Raw genomic sequence first — 22,022 nt, 5'->3', positions numbered from 1 at the left:
GCACTCCAGCCTGGGCGACAGAGCAAAACTCCATCTCAAAAAAATAAATAAATAAATAAATAAATAAATAAATAAATAAATAAAATTGCCCATTGGGTTATGTGAAATGATTCACTAAAGAGTAATCCAAAATATTAAGTATGTTCCTCTAATATGAAAAAAGAAAAATTTTAATCATCCATGCTACTTGCTTATCCATACCTTTTCTTATGTGTAACTTGCTAATAAGTTATGACAGGAGGCATGCCTAAAAAGCCTTAGGTCTTCAAAATGTGACCCATCTGTCCCTGTACTACTGACCAAATTGCTTCACAAAGTTTCCTTTGAGTTAGACAATGAAGGAGCTGTGAAAATTAAACACGACCTATTACAGGTGGTATGTTATGCCTTAAAAGCCTTTGTTTGTTATTGGCTTAGCAAGTTGCTCTGCAATGTAACATGGCCTTCAAGAAAAGAATAAAGAACTGCTAACCTTTAATCTAGTGAATGGGTGTGAAAGAGAAGGTGATAGGAAAATGCCTTGAGAATGGCATGATTCTTTAATTCAAGGAGTCACATGCTGGCATAGCATGTGGTCCTCTGGGGGATATTGGAAACAAAGGAAGTATCTAGAACACAGTGATAACTACAGGCTTCCAAATCATAATCCAGAGCGGCCTCATAATGTTTTGTTTGTTTGCAGAAAAAATTTTAACTAATTCATTTATTTAAAAATATTTATCAAGTACCTATTCTATGCTAATATCTGTTCTAGGAATTGAGCTTCATTAGTGAAGAGAACACAACATAGGGAAGAAAACAAAATTTCTACCTGCATGAAGCTTACCGTCTTGGGTAGTGATCTTGGCTCACTGCAACCTCCATCCTGGGTGGTAAAAAGAGAAACGTAACCAATAATTAAAATATAGAGAGTAATTGAAAATGATACATTGAAAAATATAAAAGAAAGAGAGCATTATAAGGAGGACCAGGTGTAAGGGATTGGGATAGCTATGTTGGAATTTTAAATACAGTGACTGGATTAGGGCTCATTGAGAAGTGCTATCTGCATAAAGATCTGAAAGAGGTGAGGAAATTAGCAAGGCAGTTGTCTCAAAGGGCAGATGTTGAAGCAGGGGAACAGAAGTAAAAGACAAGGTCAGGGAGATGGCAGGAGACACACTGCTGACCATTTAAGGCTCCATCAGTCATTGTAAGGATGTTAGCTTTTACTTTTAGAAAACTGAGAAGTCACTGCAGAGTTTTGATCTAAGAAGTAACATGAGCTGAAATTTTCACAGAATCACTCTGGCTGATATTTTGAGAATAGATCATAGTTAGACAACAGTAGGAATAAGGAGAACAGTAGGGCTACAGTTACACCCATCCAGGTGAGAGATGATATTGCCAGGGTCCACGGTGACAGCAGCAGAAGTGAAGAAAATGATCATAATCACCTTATGAATGTATTCCAATATTATTCTCTGATCGATTGGATGTGAGCGTAAGAAAAATAAAGTAAAATAATAACTTGACTGTTTTGAGCAGAACTGAGCTGGAGAGAACTGAACTGCATGGTGTCAGAGTAATTAAGACAACAAACCAAAATGAAAGCAAAAATCAACTCTTTAATTACTCAATAGCAGAACAAGAAGCTAAATAGGAGAATGTGTTGGTTCTTCAATGTTTCATTCTTCTTCCGTAGAATGGCTGCAGGCAAGGGTCAGGTAAATCAGCACAGACCTGAGGATCATCGTACTGTTGATGGAGGCTCCAAAAAATTCCCAGACAAAAAGATCTCCAAATGAAGGCACTTAGCCTAGGAATGAAGGTGTAAGAGCATGGGCAGCCAAGGAATCTAGAGTTCATAACTGCAACTCTCTTCAGAGACAACAGTGCACTCTCTGTGCCTCACGTGGTATGGGGAGGGCAGTTTTCTTGCATGAGTCCTATCTGGTAAAGCCTTTGTAATTGCCTGAAACATCACAGATAGGTTTTTAGCCATCACACAGACTCCATATTGAATAATGTGATATAAAGCCGCATATATGTTGTAAAGATTTTTCAGAGAAGATAGAGGGATTCAGTTTTGGACATTTCATTTTCTGAGTCGTCAGTTTAAGCTAAAATATGATGTAATAATAAAAACCCCCAAATCTCAATAGTTTATAAAGATTAAAATTTTTTCTCTTACTACACATTCATAAACTTTCTGAATCTGTCTTTTATTTCTTAGTCTACTATTGTTCCCTTCATATTAAAAGGTATTTTTAATTCCAGAAGATCCCCAAAAATCTACTTTTTAGATATCATTTTGGGATTCCATGGATATCTTCTCCTTTTAGTAAAGGTACAATCGATAGATGAACTAAATTAAACCCTGACACCTGGGTGCCATGGCAAAACTCCCTATGTAGCCATCATTCCATTGTCTAGAAGCTTCCAAGATAATTGAGGAATACAACATTTTACAGGGGCAAAAACAGTAAACTGAAAGCTAGGAGACAAGATTCTGGTTCCTGCACTGAGCCCCAACATATAATTAAATTTGGGGCCATTTTAAGACCTCGACCTTGGAAATATTTGTAATTTTTAACATACTTAATCAACTAAGACTCTTGAAATTGAAAGTGACAGAAAGCCAAATTCAAACTCTATTAAGTCAAAAACAAAATGGATTTCCTCTCCTTATTAAAAAGTCAGTATATGGGACTGGAGCCAAACACACCGGGGGCAGGGGGGCCTCATGGAGCAGTGGTTGGACTAATGAAAACCTGCAGCATCAGCAATTCAATATTGTCTTCCATCTCAAACTAGTTCTTCCCTGCATATTTGCATTATGACCACAAGAACTTCAGATCTTACATATTCATAATATGAAGCCCAGTAGAAAAAGAGAGAATGTTTCCTTTTAACAGAAAGTAAGACAACAGACCTGATCTTGGCTATCACTGTTACAAAATATGCCTCTGCTTAGTTAAACCACTGTGGCTGGAAAAATGACTTAAGCCAATTAATTATATTCCTTTTCTTTAGCTGGGTAGTTTAGCCACCAAGAAACATGCATATTGATAACAGAGGGACAAATTTCCCAAAGGATATGTGAAATTATTCTTTAACAGAAAAAAAATGAATGTAGACTTTGTGAGTGTAAAGGCATGTACTTTGGCAAAAATTACCTACTGTTCTTTATCCATAAAGTGAAGGTTTTATACTCAATGATTTCAATGTCTCTTGTAGATCAATGCTTTTTACACATCTCAGAGTCATTTCATGTTGTGAGCCTCTGGGTCCTCTTTACAGGTAAAACTCATGCAGCTCTGAGGTGAAATTGTGACATGAGACAGGCACAGGTTTAAAACATCATAATATATTTCAAACAATTTCTCTGAGATTTTTTTCTATTTAGAAGCTAAACTGCAAATATTTTATTCTTATGATAGATAAGTTAGCCTTGATTTTTATGAATGTATATACCATTAATGCATTTGTGATACCTACTAGTTGATGTTAATTCTTTTCTCATATGGTAGTTTCACTATATGGAATTTGTTAATAAACACATATTAAAGATTCTATTAAATTTGTGGGACAAATAAATAGTGTTGCTTCATAATAAAATTACCTTTATGTTTTATATTTTAATTTTATTAGTTATGACTTGAAATGGACAGTTAATACATTCCTTCAACGCACGTTTTAATATGGTACTACCATACATTTTTCTTATTTAGGTATAGCATTAACTATTACTTTTTCAAGCCATAATGCTTACTTTTCAAGGGCTGACACTAATTTTCATTTCATTCTGCTTTGGAATAGATAACAGGGAAGAATAATTATCACTTTCAAAATGAGGGTACTGATTCTTGACCCATGTATTACAACTATGACTGAATGTGTGTGCTCTGTGCTTAATAAACCATAAAATAATAGCATACTTACATTTTCAAATAATGTACAAACACTTAAAATATAATAGCAATTAAAATGGTTAACAGCAGACATCTGCACTATTGGGACGAAATAAGCATGTTTACATGAAATAATAGTATCATGGGTTTATGGTGATTCTAAACTTTTGAATTTAAGAACTTAATCATTGTCGATCAAATTAACTTCATAAATTTGACCTGTGAACCTTAACCATGTGATGAAGAATGTGCTATCAGCTGTCTCAAGTTCCCTTTCCTTATACCAAGGATAACTATTTAGGATTGGGGTGTGTGTGTGTTTGTTTTTAGCCAAACCTGTTGATTAATGGTCATTAAGGTGATCTAAACAAGTACTCAGGATTTCTCCCTCCTGCTGGGCACTTCCCTGAGGGAGAGAGTATTTGACCACCCGCATTTACTTTGTCCCCGTCCAAGTATATTGCCTATCTCTTGAACATGGCCATTATCTACTTTTCCCACTAGCAAATATTCAGTGTTATATCTGACTTAGACTACATATTCAGAGAGGTCAGCTCATATCTCATGGTGTGTGGTGACAGACAAGTTAAGGGATTAGAGCGTCATTCAGTAAGATAAGATACTGTGACAGAAAAGGAGCAAATAAATAAAATAACTGTTTAGTGCTCCTGGAGCATGGATGCTACAGAGCTTCAGTGTTGGTAAAACAGAGGAGATACATGTAGATTCATAAAATTTCAGTCATAGGCATAGTGTCCCATAAAAATGTTTGAACATATATCCATTTTATGCATTAAAAAAATGTATTGAGACAACTAATTTACACTGGAGAGAAAAGTTTTTTTATAATATTAATTCATTGATATAAAAATGATACTCAGAAATTATACATTTCAATTCTCATCTTTTGTAAACAAGGCATTTTCATTTGAAAAATGTTGATTTTGAAGAGTCAATACCTAAGTATCACAGAGATATATCCCAGCTATATGACTAAATTTCTAATTTTAATAATTGTTGTTGTTAAATTGAACTAAGTCTGAGCTTTAGAAGCTTCAGTACAAGTCCTCCTAAATAAACTGCAACCTAAGTTGTTATATAAAAAAGCTGAAAACTTATCTTCGGAATTTGCCTTTATAACAAATAGCTGAGTCTCAGCCAATCACTGCAGCCTAGCTTCAGTCCGTGGCAGCCAGCAGGCTGTTCAAACCACATTCAATTAAGGCAAATGCTGAGCTTTAACCGATTGATCTGGCTGTACCTCACTTCTGCTTTTTGTATGTCACTTCCTTGTCCCTGGCTATAAATAAAACCTGCACTTGTGAGGTGGAACATTCTGAATGATTTTTGGTCCTGACTGCTGTCCGATTCTGGAATTGCAAATACAAGCCAATTAAGATCTGCAAAACTAGATTTGTTGTACTTTTGTCTTTTAAGAATCTAATAGATACACATGATTTTATGAAGATAATTATTCTACTAAATTCAATTTAAGAGGTAGTATAGGTATTTTTCTAAGCCCATATTATCCAAGATGTGGCTATAAAGCACCTGAATGTGGCTAGTCCAAACTGAGATGTACTGTAAGTGGAATACATACACTAGATTTAGAAGTACAAAAAAGTGTAAAATATCTCAATAATCATTTTATATTCATTATATGTTGAAAAAATAATATTTTGGGATATGACAGATTAAATAAAATATGACATTGTAATTAATTTCACCTATTTTTCTTTACTCTTAAATGTGGCTGCTAGAAAATTTTACATTCCAATGTAAGGCTTACGTTATATTTCTATTGGATTGCTGTGTTCTAGGCAGTACAGCATAGCATTAGCATATTGAAAATTACCTTTTTTCATTCCAGACTCATGCATGGTTCATATAAATCATGGCTTTTATATTAAAAAGCTCTCATATAGCTAAAGCCATTAGAATGTGCTATCATAAAGGAATAAAGAAATGAATTTTCCTCCACCTACAATTTCATAACTGACACTGAAGTCTTTTTCTCTGTAACTATTCCATGCATTAGGAATGTTTGGTACAAAGCATAAATCTGCACAGTTGTACATTTCGTTATGATTTGTTTTGACATTCCCAATTACGTTTTGGAAACCTTAGCTACAATGTCCCCAGCAATTTTTTCAACCAGCTAAATAAATTTTGTTAAAATCATCTAAGGTATTGAAACTGATTTATTTATTTAGCTATTAGCTCTAGTTTCTTTGGGATACCCAAAAGTTGAATTTGCACTCAAATTTATATACTATCTTATTATTAAATACTACAGAGCTGGTAGAACCTCACTTTCAGAAACACTGGGCTCCTGTGGTTCCTTCCTGGAGTAAATGGAATGTGTGAAATTATTAATTTTTGTTCAGCAAGTACTGGTGTGAAAACTGATCTTTTTATAAACACTGGTGAAGAAAATAACCTCTTGCTATTTCTATTATCAATCCCAGCTTTTTTGTCTAATATTTAAACTTGACCAAACGCTTGAGCCAAATCAACTTTTTTCTAAACTCACTTGCCAATTTTTTTTAAAGCTAAACTTTTCTCCATGCACCACTTTTATCAAAATAAAGAACAACCAAATGTCAAACAATCTGTTTCTATTCTAAGAAGACTTCTATCTAGATGGTGTTTGCAGTACTCAAATATAGAATACATTTTTGGAATATCAAATAAGGTAGCTAGGAGACCTAAAAATTCACGGCATAAAATTTCTATCATAAATTATTTTATAATCTATAGCCACAATAAAAATAAAAGATTAAAATAAAAGATATTCATGATTGAAGAATGTTTTGACTGAGAGTAAAAATACTATATTTCAACTACATGAAATAAACTCATGGGCACTTACCTTAACACAGTATAACCCCGATTAAAGTTGTTTTTCAGGGTCCTAAAAAGATAATTTATAGATAGTATTAGATATCCAGAAAAAGTGAAATATAAATCTATTTATTTGTAAGCTCCCATTCTCAAAAATCAAATTTTTGCATAATATCAATTCTATACCCTGAAGTCCATGTAGAAGAGCCAATATATATTGTGTATTACCCAAATCTTTTTACAGTGTAGCATCAGGAACTAGGCTTCTTTGAAAATAATTCTATTCACAAGATGAATTCTGTGGAGATTATCTTTTGAGCATACCAATGAATTCTCCAAACAACATTTTTTTTAAATCATGAAATTTAACAGAATGCCAAATTAAAAAAAATATACTTACAATTGATAGTAAAATACACAGTCATCCAACCTTTATATAATTATTATTTGAAAATTTATGTTTGCAGTGGAGATAGTGTATAACATAACATAAATAGATGTAAAGGCAGACTGAGAAAGATGTTTTGTTTTTAATTTTCTTAATAAGAACTAGCGCATTCCTCCTTTGCTTTTGTTAATTTCAATTGGCCACACTCACACTGTATAAACCAATAAAAGATCTCAGATAGTAGAGGGAAGAGGAGGTGAGCCACCTGGCCGTATTCCCTTTTTAGCAATTCTATAACATTGTTGTGGAAGTCAATTCAGCTCCAGGCAGTTAGGAAGTTAGCTTTTACTGAGTACTCACTACACACTGAGTAGAGCACTCACACCCGCCAGGAGGAACTGGGACCACCTGTGGAGCAGAGCAAGAAAGCACCTGGGGACAAGTGAAGAAGCAAACAGAAACCAATTAGCTTAATAAGGCAAGGTTTTCTACAGGATGTTGCAGCTTGAGTCCCACTGTTCTGGCTTTCTCTTTACTATTTTGCCCTCTAAGTTGTTTTATTTGTTTTCCCCAAAAAAGAAGCCTGCCTTATTCCAGTTTTTGAAATTTGCTAGTTTAATTTCCTGTTTTCTTAGTATTTTGTCTCAAATTTTAATATATCCTTGCTTATTAAGTATTATTTATGTGTACTTGTTCTTCTGAAATAACTACATGGACTGAGCAAAATAATTATTAATTTTATTTCTATTATTTTACACAAAAGGTTTATTATATAATCATGTAATTATTTCATATAATCTTGTTGGTTTTTTCTTTTACTTTTAAGCACATGATTAATCCTGTTATCCGTTAACTTTAATGAATGTGGTTAAAGACTTGCTACTATAAGTGTTTCAGAGAATCCAAAGAGATTAATGTTCTAAAAGCACACAGGAAATAGAAATAGAAAAATAAACAGTATTTAGCATAGGGTCCATGGTAAGGGGACAAGATTGCTACAGAAGATCAGAGAAGAAATGAACCAAATATTTGGAATAAACTACTCTTACCTAAAAACACTTTTTAAAGAAGCTAATAAAAAATGTTTTCTAAGTTCCGTAATGGAGAATGTGACAGACATACAACAAATTAAGTCAAACAAAGAGCCCATTAAAGTTAACATCAAGGTGAACCAAAATTAAATAACATTTCAGACAGTAAGTAGCAGGCTATAAACTGTAGAAAATTCAACATGAGACTCCTAAATGTCTTCTAAACTCTATCTTTGGGCCAACTTTTACTCCAAATCACAGAAAACTCACTCTAATTAACTAGTGCCTTCAAACAAAAAGAGCCACTACCTACTGAGTCTCATTTGAAGAGTGCCCAGCAATAATGTGTACCCAATGTTACAACCATGAAGCTCATGATTGGTGCAATTAAACTAAAAATCCAGAGGCAATACCAACAACCCCTCTGGGATTACAGAGATAAATAAAACTATACCTCATTCCAATCCCTGGGATGATTGTAAATGTGAAGGCTGCCAACAATGTAAGCCTTTACAAATATTGGCCCTTTCCCTATTAGTTATAATTATCTCCCCCACTCCAGTGCAAGACTCATTTATTGAGGTGGAAAGAAATTGCACTAAGAGACCAAGCATACCTGACCATGGGCCTCATTCCTGATCACTTATCAATAGATATATATAAGGAACATGATGTATACAACATAATATTACCTGGGCCAAGGCATGTCTCAAAAATCAAGGACTACAACCATCTTGGGAACTGTTCTCTAACCTAACAATACCAACTGCAAGTTTTACATAACTCTCAAGGAAAAAATTCTCTACAATTGCAACATTGGCTTCCCACAGAATCAACCAGAGCTCTTGGATGTTACAGCCAAGGGAATTCTTACAAAAATATATTTAATTTGCTTAATATACACAAATATACTTAATCATACGGAGAAGTCTAGATGTTCTCTGAATAAGTTTCCCCACCCAGGTCTACTAAGACCACCACTAATAAGAAATTAGGAAATAAATTAGGGAAATTTCCACCCGATGTTGTTCTGGGAAATTCTTAAAAATGTACACACTCCACCTTAAAGGAGATAGAAACAATAGGGAAAAACCCAGAGATAAATTTGACCTGGGAGGAAATTCATTGGTATAATTACACCATCATCTTTGAAGGGGCCGCCTCTGAGGCTACTAAAGGTATACAATTGGCTGACCTAGAAAAATTTTCCCTACCACAGAAGTGATGGAGCAAGCAGTGACCCAATGAAGCACAGCAATGTCATGATAATAGGAATAGAAATGGGTCAAATGTATAATACGATTGATGTCTATTTCTGAAATAATTTTGTCCACTTGTGATGATCTCATACGTCAATCACATGGTTCTGATTCTGAACCCAGAGTTCAAATCTAATTTGGTAAATGGCTGAATTCACAAAGGAAAGTAAGCATTTGTATGATCTTTATTTTTCTGAATACAGTAATGTTTCTTCATAATATTTTTTTTTTCTTTTTTGGTGGGACAAAGAGTTTAGCCTAAAACAGGTTTTCTCAACCTTCACACTATTGACATTGTGGATCAGATGACTCGTTGTTGCTGGAGGAGGGGAACTTTCCTGTGTATTGTAGGGTTTAATAGCATCTTTGATCTCTATCTACTACACATAACTAGTGCCCTCCCTGTCCCCAGTATGACTATCAAATACATCTCCAGATTTGCTGAATGTCCCCTATGGAACAAATCCCACCGCACCCCACCTAACTGGCCTAGAAAGCATGCTAGACCTTTTTATTCTGGCTTGCCTATACCTACTCTGAGTCCTCCTGTTTCTAGTTACTGGAATCTTGTCCACTCACCAGATTATTTTTGGATGGGTGGATAAATGGACCTTTCATTAATTGCCAAAAGTTCTTCTTCCAAACTACGCTTTTAACATTAGGCTTAATTTTTGCTATTTTTTCCTCTTTGCACTTATTTTTATTTATTTTGGTTCTTTTAAAATAGCAAAAAAAGGTTTGTACATCTGTGACTTTTTCCTCATATTTTCCCAGAACTCTTTCTGTTTTTTTTTTTTTTTTAAGTGGGACTTACTCATAAAAAGATTTTTGGCTCAATAAAATTCCCAAGTTCGGCCACTTTATAGGTTAAGAAAATATTCTTTCAAAGTACAAACATAACTGGGAGATGTGAAATACTGTCATTGATGAAATTCATTTTGTGAGTTAAAAAATTACTGTTTCAGAATATAAGTCTAAACTAAAGCTTTAAAATACTGTCACTCAGTCTTTATGGATGTTATTTATCATCAGTTTCTTCCTTTGCCTTGACTCTCTTAAGAAAAGTGAAGTTTAAAATACATTTTACACAAAATAATTTTTTCCGGCTCTTAGAAAAGAATAGGCACTTTGAATCAGTGATGCTGGATTTTTAATAGGGGGTTCTGTGTGCTGGTGCCTTCTCAGAGTGTCTTGCTGTGAATTGTGAGATGCTCTGTGGGTGGGAGAAGTGACTGGCTTCCTGGTCCTGGTGAATATAAACATTAGAATGAGAGAGAACATGCAAGGAGTTAGGAAACCTTCATCTACTTAAATATTTCCTCAGAGTAAAAGACAAGTGAAATTATATGCTATTACATACATCTATATTGAGTCTCCACTTTGTTCTTTCTCTTGCCTCTTCATTCTGGGAAATATCTTCTGGATTCTACAAATACACATTACATGTTTTGTAAACTTAATTTTCTAAATTTTTCAATTTATTTTCAAATTCTATTTGAATCATTCAGTATTATTTGATAATGTGAAATAATGTAAATTCAGCCTCTACTTCACATATAAAGGTGCAGAGTCCACAGAAAGCTGTCTAAATACATGCTTGGGTTGGGTCTCTGATACTAATTGTTGTTGATGCTGAGAGAGGCAAGGACATTTTTTTTCTTAAAAAGTGTGTCCTGTGCTTCACATGTGAAAAAAGAGGCTAGAAGAAAAATTAATTTACATGGACAAATTGTGCAAGAGATAATCGAGCACCTAGATTTTTGTACACAGATCACAACAAAAGCAATGCAAGCATTGTGAAGAACGTGTTCTAATAAAACCTTGGAAAATCCAAAAAAAAAAAATGTATCTCTAGAGCCAAGTTAATTAATATTAGGGAAGAACTAATATAATACCTGGAAAAAGCTACCAGTGAGAAAAGTTGTTTATTGCTTTATCTATTTCAATAATTTCATTTTCTTGATCTTTTTACATGCAATTTAAACTCACGTCTTGGATTGGATTTCACAGAGAGAGAGCCCAAGACAGCAAATCGGAGCATGTGATTAACTGAAGGAGAACTCTTGAACAAATCTATCAGGAAATGAAGTCTAATAGGAAAGAGGGAGGAAACAAACAAAGATGTGTTCGGAGCTATACCCCAGCCTTGGCCTGCACAGAGGGAGGGTTCTGGAGCATAAACCACACTGCAGAGTCTCTTCTCTTGAGACCAGGATAGCCTTATATCCCTGACTCAGTCAACCATTGGGAGTGAATGTCACCTGAAGGCAGAAAAATGGAAAGCAGCAACATTTTACTTGATCACGCCCCAGCTGCAGACTTGTGAGCAAAATAAATTTGAGCGTTGTTTTAAGCCACTAAAGTTCTAGGGTGCTTTGTAATATAGCCATAGCAGCTGGAATACATGGGTTTTAAAGTTAGGTGAAATCTCACTTCACATAAAATAACTGTGTAATAACTTTGAAGAAGTTACTGAAATCCTCTGTGCTTTAGTAGAGTGAGTCTTTACCTTATAACATCTTCTTAGGAAGATTAAGGAATGTGTGTATATGTATATGTACATGTATATGTATTTGTATATGTATATACCATCAGCCCTCCTTATCCATGAGTTCTGCATTGGTGGATAAAACTAACCTCACATGGAAAATATTCAGAAAAATAAATGTACGGGTGTGTCTGTACCGAACATGCACAACTCTTTCCTTGTCATTATTTCCTATACAATACAGTATAAAAATTATTTGCAAAGCCAGGCAGGTGGCTCATGCCTGTAATCCCAGCACTTTGGAAAGCTGAGGTGGGAGGATTGCTTGAGGCCAGGAGTTTGAGACCAGCCTGGGTAACATAGTGAGATCCTGTCTCTACAAAAAAAAAAAATTAAAATTAAAAATTATTTGCATAATATTTACATTGTATTAGGTATTATAAGTAATCTAGAGATGATTTACAGTATACAGGAAGGTGTTCATAGGTTACATGTAAATACTACACCATTTTATATAAGAAACTTGAGCATCTTATCCGTGGATTTTGGTATCCACGGAGGGTCTTGGAATGAATCCCCTACGAATACCAAGAAACAACTATACCTTTGTGTGTGTGGATTACATTATAAAGTATCTAATAAATAAGTGTAAGTTCCAGATACAGTGCCAGACAAGTACTGTTCAACCAGTACAGATGAACCTTAACTTACAATAGGGTTGCATCTGATAAACCCATTGTAAGTTGAAAATATCTTAAGTCAGAAATTCATTAAATACACCTAACCTACAGAACATTATACCTTGCCTTAGCCTGACTTAAATGTGCTTAGACCACTTACATTAGCCTACAGTTGGGCAAAATCATCTAACACCAAGCCTAATATACAATAAAGTATTGAATATATTATGTAATAATGTACTGAAAGTGAAAAACAAAGGGTTATATGAGTACTCAAAGTACACATGCTACTGAACACTTAACACTTTCACACTGTCATAAAGTCAAAAAATTGTAAGTCAAATCATTATAAATCATTATTATGTGTATTAGAATCTGGATTGATTAGTAGAAGTGACTTAGTCTATCTGAAGGTCCTCTGAATTAACAAAGGCATTTTTATATGAATTTCCTTCGTTTGTCACATAACAACCTTGTGATATTGTGATATAATAGGAAGTATATAGTTGGTCTTCATCTCTGGGTCCTGGCATACAACATTTAAAATCCTTGAAATTTCTTGAGTGATGGGTGTGAGGAGTGTCTTTTGTTGTCCTTAATAAATCCTTTTCAATTATATCTGAGTTTGTGCTAATAGAGTGACTCTTGATGTGCGTCTAGATAGCCTCAGGATGAAGGGTGGTTGCCATACAATCAGGGGGTTGGAACTTTCAGCTGCACCTCTGACCTCTGGGAAGGGGAGAGGAGCTGATCACCTATGGCTCAATTTAATCAATCATGCCTATGTAATGGAACCTTCATAAAATCTCTGAATGATGTAGTTTACAGAGCTTTCATGGTGGCTAACGCATCTATATGATAAGAAGGTGGCACATGCAACTCTACAGAGAATAAGCTACTGTGGTCAGGACCCAGTCCAGACCTGGCTTTGTGTATCTCTCCATCTGGCTTCATAGTATCCTTCGTAGAATCTTTTGTAATAAACTGCTAATGTCAAGCAAAATGTTTCCTTGAGTTCTGTGAGCTGTTACAGTAAATTATGGAAACTGAAGAAGGGGCTGTGGAAAGCCACAATTTGTAGTCATGTCGGACAGAAGTGTGGGTAACCTGGGGACTGACTACTTTCAACTGATGCCTAAAGCAAGGGCAGTCTTGTGGGACTGAGCCCTTTCTCTGTTGGGTCTGTGCTAACGCTGGGTAGTTAGAGTCAGAATCAAATTGGAATGTAGGACACCCACGTATGATATCTCCAGAGACCTGGAGAATTGCTTGGTGTGGAAAATGCACATATTTGATGTTAAAAGTGTTATGAGCAGAGAAGCAGTTTTCCTATAAACCTAAACATAATTCTCTTCAAATAGATGTTACCTTTCAAACAGTAACATTAATTTCAATGTGGTTTACGTACAATATGACTTAGAAGATGTCTAACATCTCAAAAACAAAAAAAGTACAATTAACCAAAATGATAGCTTATTGTTAACTTAAATGAAACATATTTTGTAAGTTTCTCTGCTATAAATTTACATCCATCATTTCATCTGACATCACAAAATATCTATGATGAATGATGGTAAACCTCATTTCACAGATAAGGAAAGAGAGACTGCAGTTAAATAGCCTGATCAAGGGTACAATGTTAATGTGTAGCAGAGTGGCAATTTTAAATAAATAAGATCTGTTTACTAAGTTAACATGGTCATTTTAAAGTTTAGTGACCTCCCACTGAGTTGTAAACTCAGAATTACAAACTAAGTGTCCATTATTTCAGGCATTACTTCTTAAGTAACTGCAAATTGCTTTTTTTCCCCCCTTTTACTCACCTTTCCTGGAAGAACCAGTAGATATCAAACTTGAAAATTAGTAATTACAAAATGGTGGAAGGAACAAAAAAGCCATTTTGTGCTATTCCTACGGTAATGAAAGACAAAGGATACTCTTTCAACTCAAAATAAGGAAGAATTTTTCAACAATCATTGCTGTACAGCATTGCAAGGAACTGTTTGTAAAGGCAACAACTTCAGAAAATATATTTAGTAAAAGTTCCATGAGACTGTATCCTGAAATCCATTGACTATATTTTTTTCTATCTGCCCCCAAGTATTTAAGTTCCAACCAATTTTAGGTTAGCAGAATATTTATGTCAGAGACTTGTGGAAAACTATATTTTTGGCCCTTCGAATTATTTTAATAGTATTTAATTTATATGTTAACATTAAATATAGTACAAATATATACAAACCTACTCGTATTCCAACGTACTTTAAATAACCATAAAAATATATGTTACCCTTACTCTCCAATACTCTACGTGTGCATGTATTGTTATTTTGCAATACACTAGGAAATTCTGACATTTTTAATCTGTTAAAATCTCAGAATTTAATTAGCAAAGCAGGTTAACACACTCTGCCTCTAGGACCTACCAGTTCTGTGCACTAGACCCTTTTACCATGAATGGTACCAGGTTGATATTTTCATGGGCAGCCAATAAATGTTGTTTCCAGTCTGATACCAGTAACAACTCTCCAGGTTTTAGTTTAAAGACCAGTTTATCATCTTGGCTTTCCATCCTTGAAAATAGGTTGTTAAAGTGAAAAATAGAAAGGGCCTTTATAGCTCCACTTCCCTCAACTACCTTTATACTAATATTAATTTTATTTTAATTCAATGCCATCTTAAACTTCTCTTATACATGATTTGTTCACCAAATTACTATAGTTTCTAGACTGCTAAGACAGCCACAATTCAGAGGCCAGACCCAAGTGGTAAAGGACATTTTGTGTCAAAATAGAACCTGGAGAAATTCCAGCTAGTGGACATACCATGGGGTATATATATCTTAGAAGTAAAGTAGTTATCTACTACTTTATGGACTTCTGCACAATACAGCTAGACATAATAAATTCAGATAAAAGGCAGCCATAGGTAACATTTCTAGAGAACTACCCACAGAACCCCTATAATCTATAGCAGATAAGCTGAGCATACAAGTAGGATATTAGGCATAATCTCTACAATTTTAACTTAAGTGCTCACAGGATCTTAGATGAATAGATGGTGGGCTTAGCAGTTCAGGATGCATTTTACAAGGTGCTGCATTATTAGAGGCTTAATAATAAACCTTTTCTAAAAGAATCAAATATTATTTATTCTTTGCTACCCAACCTAAAAGAACTTATCAGAATTATTCAATGGAGAGTCACACAGACTGACCATTTTCTAATACTCAGGAACATGCTTTAAATTCTTGCAAAATTCTATTTATTTTGGTTGACTGACAGCTATTTTAATTATGTGACTTTAGAATGTTCACAATCGTTTGCTAGGAAAGCAGACATTTGAAAACTGGGATTCTAGTTATATACCTAGCAGTGCTTAAAAATCTCTCTGAGATTTACTTTATATATAAAATTAGAATAATCAAAATTATTTTTATTGTGCTTTCCATTTCTATTAACAATGGAGGTGTGTGTATGTGTGTGTGTGTATATATATATACAAAACTATCAGTATTCTAATGTACTTTAAATAAGTATAAAAATTATTTATATACACACACACACTTTCCTGTGACTAGTTTATAAAGAAAATATTTCAAAATAAAATTAAAGAAACATGCTTTGATTAACTATATTTCTATTTTTAAAAATAACAAAAGATAAGGCCGGGCGCGGTGGCTCACGCCTATAATCCCAGCACTTTGGGAGGATGAGGCGGGCGGATCACGAGGTCAGGAGATCGAGACCATCCTGGCTAACACAGTGAAACCCCATCTCTACTAAAAATACAAAAAGTTAGCTGAGAGTGGTGGCGGACACCTGTAGTCCCAGCTACTCCAGAGGCTGTGGTAGGAGAATGGCGTGAACCCAGGAAGCGGAGCTTGCAGTGAGCCAAGATCACGCCACTGCACTCCAGCCTGGGTGAAAGAGTGATTGAGACTCCTTCTCAAAAAAAAAAAAAAATATATATATATATATATATATATAAAACAAAAGATAAACTGACATTGCATTATGAAAAATAATGATCCAAAAAGTTGGGCAAAGCCAACCAGTAAGAATAGTTATTGACTCTATTACTTTGTTCTCTTACTTTAAACAATAGAAAGAAAAAAAAAAACTAGGCCGAGCGCGGTGGCTTATGTCTGTAATCCCAGCTACTCAGGAGGCTGAGGCAGGAGAATTGCTTGAACCTGGGAGGCAGAGGTTGCAGTGAGCCGAGATCACGCCACTGCACTCCAGCCTGGGCGACAGAGCGAGACTCCATCTTTAAAAAAAAAAAAAAAAGAAAGAAAGAAAAAGAAACCGAAATATTTAAAATGTATATATTAGAGATTGTCATTGTTACTTAAGAAAAAATTAGAATATGAATGTTTGTCTATAATATCTAATGTTTCAGGGAAAATGAATGAATATGGCATTTAGTGCTTTGTTATTTTATATTATAGTACTTTATATTAAAAATTAAAAGAAGCAGACTCTAAGAGTTTCTTTTATTTTCAATGGGCCCGAACATTATGTATGGTGACGAATCAGAAACGTAATATGTTAGTGACTTTCTCTCCTATCTACATAATACAGATTACAGTGCTTTTTTTTCTCCTTTCACATACAAAGACAAAAGAAAAAGAAAGTGCTTTTTGCTTTGATTACCACGACACAAAAGTTAAAAGCATGTACATAAATTACCAATTATATTAAATTAATATTAACACTTAATGATTAGTAATTTTTATACTGGGGCACATGCAACAAAAAAAATAAGGAAAATAAATTAGATGTTTTTCAAGTCTCAATATACTGTTCTCAAATGTAATTCCTCCAAAAATAATGAAAATAATTTATACATGCATATACAATGTGCTACTGAATATAAATGCAATTTTACAATGATGCTACCAAGTCATGTTCTTTGTAACAATGTTAGCATTTATGCACCATTTCTATCAGCATGGATGCTGAACTGTTCACCACCTGACCCTTGACTAATTGAGGGGCTGCTACTCAGGGCTTTCCTTCAACTATTCTGCAGTGTCAGTCAGCAAGTTTCCACTAACCAACGATAGCTTGGTCTAATTGGTGACAACTGTAGATTTTCAGATTTTGGACATAAAGTGTTGAATAAGGAGAATGCTAGAAATGTTATGAGTGTGTTCTTCCATACAGATCTAAGGATTTCTTAAGCAAATAAATAACCAGCCTAACTTACAAGTAAATAAAGAGAGAAATAAACTTAACGCATACTTGATAAACTATTTGCTACTTAGAAGTAAAAATCTTAACCTTTGTCTCTAGAGGTCATGGAAAAGAACAGCTTTGCTCAGATTCCAGCTCTGGTCACAGAATAAAATCTACATCTGCATGCCCAAAATAAATATAAATATATACATAGGTACACATAATTTTTGAAAAGAAACTATGAAATCTCACTGCTAAAGAGACTGCTGATATATGTATTAAAAATGTGAGCTTAAATTTTCCGAATGACTAGTACCACACAAAGTCGTGCTGGCTTTGCAGGAGGCAAATCTCTTTTACAGAATTTTATGAGCCTAAAACTGCAGAATAAATAACAGACAAGTCGATTCTTATTCTTGAACTCTTATGTGACATCAAATAACAATCAGAAGCATATTTTGAATTATGAGACTATAATATACCAGAGTTCTATTGGCCACATAAGCCACTTGCTTTCATTATAACAACCTTTTATGTAATTACAGTCCGATGATTTAGAATGGCTTATTAAATATTTGATATCATTCATCATCCACAACCATTTTAATTCTGACCTTTGTCTAGATGGATAGATCAGGGAGGAGAGTTGAGATGTAAAACTAAAACCATGTTAAACGCTTAGGATCACTGTAAGAGATCAGTGTAAGGAAGCACTGCAAGAGCTTCAAAAAAAGCACTAGACTTCCTGTACAAAACATTTTTAAATGGAAAATCTATCAATTCTCTACAATGCAATGTTTGTTTGGGGGTTGTAACCTGTACAAATTGGAGTCATCGAGGATGCAATATATCTCCCTGAGACTCAGTTTTCTTTCTGTAAACCAAGGATGCTAATTTCACAATATATAAAATTCAGTCTAGCTAGCTCTGGTATTCTGGTATAGAATCTAGATACACAACCCAGAAATCAAATAGGCTCTTGCAAGAAAACACTACCTTCATTTCTGTGCATGTGAAAATATCTATTACTTCAAGAGAAGGATACTGAGATTTCTTCCTTTCAGAGATATCTCTTAAAAGAAGGGAATAAATATGAATCACCAAACACAAGATCTTTCCCAAAATCTTGAACCTAATTCTCAGGGGTAATTTATCCATCTCTGCAGTGCTTTCCAAATAGTTATTTAACTGGATGAATATTTCTTGTTCCACTTTTTTTTTTTCCCACAGAAATTAGATTTTTAGTTTCTAAGCCAAGATTTTAAGATCTGCATGAAGAATATTGTGCTTTTTCTTGGCAAACATGGCACATGAGAAAACATTTCCACTGTCTGCTAAAATGAAAGCATGAAGCATCAGAAATTGAAACAAACTCTGTACATTTATTATAATTTAAAACTTTCAATTAGTTTTAAGTACCAACTAAAAATCCTTCATATTAAAAACCTCCAAAATAATAAACAAGTGTCCTATGAATATAAAAGGTATACCTACAAATTCTATCACTTTTTAATATTTATCTTTGACTGGTTTTATCAAGTAAAACTTATTATAGTGTTATAATTAAAGTAAGCATGAATATACACAATACATTATATGTGGAAATCTTTATAGAGTTTTTATAATATAGAATTCACAAATCTTAAAATATTTAAAAGTTGATTTAGTTAATCCATGTTTATTGAACATCCCTACATTTTATTTCATTTTTTGATAATACCATGTTTTAAATTGGATAAATAAATCAAGGAAGTTTTGCACTATGTATTATCTGCATGCAAAATTTTCAGATTCCTTAGTAGATAATTTTTATGATTGTGAAGCATATTGTCACATTTGCTTAAGCATTTTTAGTTTGGACAAAATGTGTGCTTTTATCATGTCCTGCATTTAGTCTGGTTTCATTCGTTCATTTCCAAAAGTATCTCTTTCATGAAGGTGCAAGCCTAAACAGACTTTGGAATAGTAGAATATTAGAAAGATGTTTTAATAAACCCTGAAAGACTTCAATTCAGGATATTTGTTCTATAAGACGGTCAAAACATTTAAGACTAGCTGCAACTTAAAGTAGTTTTGTTTCAATATTTTATATACAAAATGTTTTATTTAAATGTTCTCTTATCAAAAAGGCATTTCATTAAATTGTTTCAGTGATTTATCATTTAGAGCTTGATATCTTAGAAACAATGTTTCTTTTAACAGAAATACATATCAAATGTTACCATGATTATGGGACAAATAAGACCCAATAAACAGATATTCAGAAAATATATAGCAAACTCTGTATGGAGCAAATAAATCTGTAATATACAATAAAATGCAGCCATCTCTTTACAGAAGCACTTTCTTTTATTGGAGACATATTGACTAATCCATTTCTATTTTATTCTGTATCCTTACAGCCCTTTATGTTTGTCCCCAAATTGTTAAGTGCATACTGGCGGACATCCATCAGTTCATTCAGGCCTCCCTGAAATGACCCTCAAAGGCTACCTCTAGACTTTATGCAGAAAGTAATTTTATTTTTTAAAGGAATGGTGATGCTATAGCCATAGAACACCTCTTCAGATATCTTTGTAAGATAAGAATCATTTTCCATCAAAACAAATGTGACTATTTTCAATGTACTCACTCTATCTGGGTCACTAATAAATTTTTTTTCACCCTTTTCTGCTGTCAAGGATAATTATAAATGATATCGGAGAATGATTTCCGTCTTTTCTCAAGAAACAGCATAGTGTCAGGATAGCATGTTTTACATTTGTTGGTGGAAGGAGAATTGGAAAAGGATAGCCCTTGAGAAAGTTTGTGAATTAAGTCATTTGCCTTTTTCCTGGTACCACTGAATTCTTTCTCTGCCAATTTCTAGACACTGAAACTTTCCACACAACTTTTAACTCTTGTCTCTTTGGATAACTTTCATCATTGAAAATATCTGATGCATTGTTAGATAATAATTTGCATGTTATTTCGGACTAGAATAATAATGGCATGACTTTAGCCCTGTGATTGGTTGGCAAAAGATATCTTTTCTTGTGAAAAATTCTTGGTAAAATACCAAATATGTTGAAGGACACCTCTTGATTGGCCAGATTTATGGCTGGGAAAAAACTGAATTAAATGTGTTTATGAGCCTTAAAAGCTGTATCATTTTATTACCTGCCTTACTATTACACCTTTTGCTTTTTGATGAATATTTTGGGTAATAAAATATAGATGAATTGCTTATTTCTGATGATATATACTTGCATAAATACACCACATCGGAAATAGATAATATATGTGTGTGTGTTTCTGAATCTTTGGTGTTATTTTCTTTAAATGCACAAGGATGATCTGCGAAGACTGATTCATCTATTGGCATTAATACCTTGGTCCAAATCACCTTTTTTATAGTTTCCAAGTATCCCATCTGACCTTAGTGACAACTCATTTTAAAAAATGATGAGCATTATGCTGTGTTTCACATTAGAAGTATGGACGCAAAAAGCACATTACAAAGGATGAAAAATGTAACCACATGTTGCAATCTATTTCTTATGTAGGTCATTCTCTTTGATCCTCACTTGAAAGCATTACCATTTCCAGGAGATGTTACAAAAAAATAAAAAGCAATTACCACCGCATCTCAGTTAGAGGAGCTTATAGTATTAAGGGTTCATCGCATTTTTCACTCTTCCTCTTTTCCCATCTGAAAAACAGTGTTATGTGGTCTCAGGCCAAGAAGTTGTGATTTTACTTTTCCATTAGGATTTTTTTCTTTAGCCTTACAAAAAAAATTCAACTTGGGAGTAGGGCTTTTTAAAAGAGTACTAAAAAATAAAGAACGGATACTCACCCTTTTACTGAACAAGGAACTGTAATAGACGATGCTCAGTCTTTCAATACCATCACTGAATACTAAAATGGCATTACTACTTCAGTAAAAACTTTCCATTATCCACAATAGTTTTCCAATTTAAGAAAAGGTTCACAAAACTTGAAATTCAGCAAATTTAGACTATATGAATACCCCAAATTTGAATCTATATATATATATGATGCAAACGGAAGATTTCACCAATCTAAATAATAGCTATGAATCCAAATGGCTTAATTCAAATTATTAAGATATATTAAAATAATATTAAGATTATTATATATAATTTTAACATTCAAAATAATTTCTACCATATTTTACAAATTTATTCTCTAGGGAAGGCAGAACATTATCATTAGTATTTTATTAATAGGGAAGCAGGAGCCGCAGTGACAAGAAT

At 33.8% G+C, this 22,022-nt stretch overlaps 1 long non-coding RNA gene across 1 annotated transcript; it reads right to left on the bottom strand.

Moving 5' to 3' along the window:
* Window positions 1-878: 878 nt before the first annotated feature.
* Window positions 879-7,347, bottom strand: LOC112133151 (uncharacterized). Its single transcript, XR_002914828.2, has 4 exons — window positions 7,138-7,347; window positions 6,766-6,807; window positions 3,159-3,299; window positions 879-1,954 (listed from the first exon to the last, which is right to left on the bottom strand). It is a non-coding gene; the product is annotated as an uncharacterized LOC112133151 (long non-coding RNA).
* Window positions 7,348-22,022: the final 14,675 nt, after the last annotated feature.

Source organism: Pongo abelii, chromosome 3 (genome assembly GCF_028885655.2).
Source record: "Pongo abelii isolate AG06213 chromosome 3, NHGRI_mPonAbe1-v2.0_pri, whole genome shotgun sequence".
NCBI lineage: Eukaryota > Metazoa > Chordata > Mammalia > Primates > Hominidae > Pongo > Pongo abelii.
This window is presented reverse-complemented; position numbering and strand designations above follow the sequence as displayed.